The sequence below is a fragment of the Limulus polyphemus genome, unplaced genomic scaffold, assembly GCF_000517525.1.
Source record: "Limulus polyphemus unplaced genomic scaffold, Limulus_polyphemus-2.1.2 Scaffold1157, whole genome shotgun sequence".
In the NCBI taxonomy this organism is placed as follows: domain Eukaryota; kingdom Metazoa; phylum Arthropoda; class Merostomata; order Xiphosura; family Limulidae; genus Limulus; species Limulus polyphemus.
In genome coordinates, this window is record NW_013666767.1 from 78,939 (window position 1) to 83,420 (window position 4,482).

A 4,482-nucleotide genomic window follows, 5' to 3' on the forward strand; every position below is an offset into this window, starting at 1 on the left:
ATCAATGGATTGGTTAAATCCTTCCTCCAATGTCCTCGCATGTTAATTGAATTAATCGGCTCAGTTCTTTTGTATTCCACTTTCAGACTTGTTTCCCTGAGAATGATGATGATGGTTGTTGTAATGTTGTTGCTAATAACTTCCTCGATGGTACATGTCTTTTATTTTACACGGGATACCACGTGGTTGTTTCTTCTTCTATATCCTTTCAAATGGCGACGACGAGAACTTTGTACGGTAGTTGTCTATTTCACTTTCAAATCCTTCAGTGCCACATTCCTTAGAATAATTTCTACATTTACTGTTTTTAACGAAGTTTCATTTTTAATCCAAAATTATTTTACCTCTTTCTACACGGGTAACATTCAGTTCAGCTTCGTCTTGTTTTCTTCTATAAATGTCATCGTCGACTTCCTGTACTTCTACTGAGTAGTAATTTGTTCGTATTTCCAAATCTATAATTTTAATCCCAAACTCCCTCCTAACTATATTTTCTTGTTCACTGAATGGTGAGTTAATATTTTCTTCAAACTTTCTCGGAACAAATTGCGGTTAAATGTTTAGACTTGAAAATCTCTATAAAAAAAAAACAATTTATTTTGTTAATCGTGTTTCTTTAACTTTTTCTCTCTTTCATGCGGTGAAGCAACTTTCATGTGTGTTTTCTTGGTCATTTCACCAAACATTTGTTGAAAACACACACATCTAAATTGGTGTCCATGTCCTTTTTTTAGCGAAGAAAGTGACACATTTTCAACTTGTTTTACAAAGTTTGTCCTGAATATTTTGCACATCAAACAGAAATCTCAGGAATTCCAGAACAGAACTGTCACGAGAAATACGTGAAGAATGATTTGATTGGCTATGTCTATTTCAAGCAACATATTGAGGTTATATATAGTTTTATCTTTATTTCGACCTGTGAGGTCATATCGAATTGATGTCTCTATATAAAGTTCAACTTAATGTGAGGTTATTTCGGGTTGCAGTATAGTATTGGAAACGATGTACTAAAGTACAACCACGTGCTGGTAGCTTACACTGTGATTGGCTGTCATACAACCAATAAGACAATGCCACATCAGCATAATGCAGTAGTGCGGGGAATGTACTCATGACGGAAGAACCGTAATAATAATAATGTGTAGAAATCAATCATGTGATTGTGTAAGGCTATTCTAAGCAACAGACTGACGCAAAATTTCAAGTTTAAAAGGAGCTATTTGGAAATTCTGAAAAAGATAGTGACTCTGATACAGTTGATAATACCAGTAGTCGATATAGAAAACCGAAACTCTTAAAAAGTGTTGTTAAATAGTTTAGGATATGCTTTTACATGATGCATGAAATCCCATATCTTGTCAATGGCTTAACTCTAAGTAGAGGTAAGAATGTTACCTCGAAAACAACAAGATGCACATTAACATGAAGTGTCTCAGTGAACGTGTAACTGCTTAGGAAATATAAACAAACAAAAAGACTGAAAAGACATCAGACTCCAAACTATGGAGAAAGCGAATCTGGGAGATGATGATTCTCTTTACAAATAAAACCAAGTTAAGATTGTTTGACAAAAAATTAACGATAGTTTGTTCGATGGCAGAGAGGAGAAAAATATCACGATCAATTTTACAATATGTACAATGAAGCGTATTGGAGAACCAATACAAATGTGAGCTATGTCTCCAAACAATATTGATGGCACCCTGGCTGCTGAAAGGTAAAGAAACAACTTGGCGGAATTCCAAAATTCTAGCACATTGTTAAGCTCCTTAGTTGTGATCCATGACACAACAAGTGGCACTACACTATTACGAACAGATCAGGATAGTGCCGTCCACAGAAACTACACTAGTCAATAACAGTTTTTCCATTTTTTATTCATAATTTACATTTGTAACTTGAACTCAGAACTTTGTATTATTCTGGATATAAAGTGACACATCTAATACCTTGCCCGTAGGACTAAGTTTCTGTCTAGACTCTAGAGAGAAAGTTTGAAAACTATGTTCTACTCTCCATCAAACTTTCCTATTTTCCACGACATTTAAGTTTTATTATCCAAAGTCACTTCTTATATTTTTTTTAAGTAATATCTATTCCAGTGATAAGACACATCAAACATCTTTTCTTGAATCTTACCCAGTCCTTAAAAAAACTGTTCATTATCAAAATGAGTACGAGTTTGAGCAGAGTTGTTAAAAGTCATTAATCGACATTCATCTCACGTATAGTAATATCTAATCTGTGTCCAAGAGCTTAAAACACATCTTCCGCAATACCGAAGAATCATGAAAACACCAATAACTGAAAGCGAATTTTTACATACAATCTGAATACTCATATCTAAAAACGACATATCTCTAAATCCCCATTTATTTAAAGACATTGTTTATTGCCTATACTTACCTTATTGCTTAACAACCATTCCGGACAGAAATTTATATTTTGTCAACATAAATGAACTCTCATAATTTTGATCTATCGAAAGTTTTAAGAAATCATATTTTAGTGTGAATTCGGACTTTCTATACTTCATTGAAACAGACAAGACCATCTATCAAGCAATAGAAAACTTAAGAAATAACTCACAAGTAAAACAACTTTGTAATACTATGGGGGTTTGTAATCCCCTGGATATAGCAAATCATTCTACATTAAACTAAGGCACAGACCTGAAAAATAATACATCTAGCGTTCCAGAGAGAGAGAGAAAAAAAAGCAACAACAAAGAAGTTTCATTGACTTTGAGACGTGACTGAATGGGTTAAGCACAACTTAAAGTGTTAGGCTTAGCTGCCGAAGTTTCCACAATCTTTTCTACACGTCACATACAAATACAAAATAAACTGTATACTACCAATAAGTGTCCTAAACTTAACTCAGTACGTTTACATAACGTCACGAATCCTAGGTATACAAATATAAACGCGTCCATCGTTCTGCGCATGCGTCAACAAGCCGTCAATGGACCGATAAAAGAATATATATTTTAATAATTAAACTTTCCTAATGAAATGTGTACGGATGATATTATCGCTATTTGTCAGAAAACAGAAACAAAAAACACTCGTAACATGTTTAGTGTTTAAATTTTCCCGCTTAGAATAAAAACTATCAAAAATCCAAATTGAGATCAATTTGTGATTAAATCATTTCCAATCTCAATGTACGAATTAGGTACAGTAAAATCAAAGTAAAGGTTTATAATTCATGTGCAATAGGAATGAAATTCCCCTTACACATCTACATTACCTTTATCCTATTTTTTTCCTAAACAAAATTCCTCTAAACAAGGGAAGACTAGGATTAAATGTACTTTGTTATTTGTGACAACCTTTGTGTCACGTATGGTGACGTTTGGCACGTTATTTGTGACGTATCTATAACATACAACGTAATTCGATAATATAAGTATATTGTTGATTATATCCAATAGCAACCTTCAGTGCCTTACAGTTTTTCTTAGTTATGGCAGAAAGCATGATTTAGTGATGTACATTTAGTTTTAAATTTTCAGTACATTCACTAACTTACTTACACTGTTAACTACATCTAAAAATATCCCCCAAGAGACATTAAATATTTTTAGATGTATCTGTCAGTAATTTTCTGTGCTTTACGTATATTGTTGGCTATATCTGACAGTATCCATTACTAACTTACCTATATCATTAATTATATCTAACAGTATATTTCAAGGAGTTAGACATATCTTTGGCTATGATTACCGGTTTTCTATACTCGTATGGATTCTTCACTATATCCTATAGTATCATCTATGTTGTTGGCTATAACTGACAGTATTCTTTACTAACATGTTATATATTGTTCACTATATCTGACAATATCCTTCACTAGCTTGCATTTACTATTGGTTATGTATCCTTTACTGACTTACTGTATCTGACAGTATTCGTCGCTATCTTACATCTACTGCTGACAGTATCTTTCGCTGACCTACATCTACTGTTTGTTGGTACCAACAAACAGTAGATGTAGGTCAGCTGAAGGATACTGTCAGATACTGCCAACAAACGGTAGATGTAGGTCAGCGAATGATACTGTCAGATACTGCCAACAGTAGATGTAGGTCAGCTGAAGGACACTGTCAGATACGGCCAACAAAGAGTAGATGTAGGTCAGCGAAAGATACTGTCAGATACTGTAAACAAACGGTAGATGTAGGTCAGCGAATGATACTGTCAGAAGTAGATGTAGGTCAGCTGAAGGACACTGTCAGATACGGCCAACAAAGAGTAGATGTAGGTCAGCGAAAGATACTGTCAGATACTGTAAACAAACGGTAGATGTAGGTCAGCGAATGATACTGTCAGAAGTAGATGTAGGTCAGCTGAAGGACACTGTCAGATACGGCCAACAAAGAGTAGATGTAGGTCAGCGAAAGATACTGTCAGATACTGTAAACAAACGGTAGATGTAGGTCAGCGAATGATACTGTCAGAAGTAGATGTAGGTCAG

The 4,482-nt window shown here is 34.4% G+C and overlaps 1 protein-coding gene across 7 annotated transcripts in view; it reads right to left on the reverse strand.

Moving 5' to 3' along the window:
* The window catches only part of LOC106462398, a 32,980-nt gene that overhangs the window by 17,134 nt on the left and 11,364 nt on the right, over nucleotides 1-4,482 (reverse strand). For 6 of the 7 annotated variants that reach the window (XM_013922323.2, XM_022389648.1, XM_022389647.1 and 3 more), the window contains one exon: nucleotides 1,863-3,960. The exons of the other annotated variant lie outside the window; for it this stretch is intronic. The gene's annotated coding sequence lies outside the window, so the exon portion shown is untranslated. Of the gene's footprint in view, nucleotides 1-1,862; nucleotides 3,961-4,482 lie in introns of those variants that run through there. 7 annotated transcript variants of the gene reach the window in all.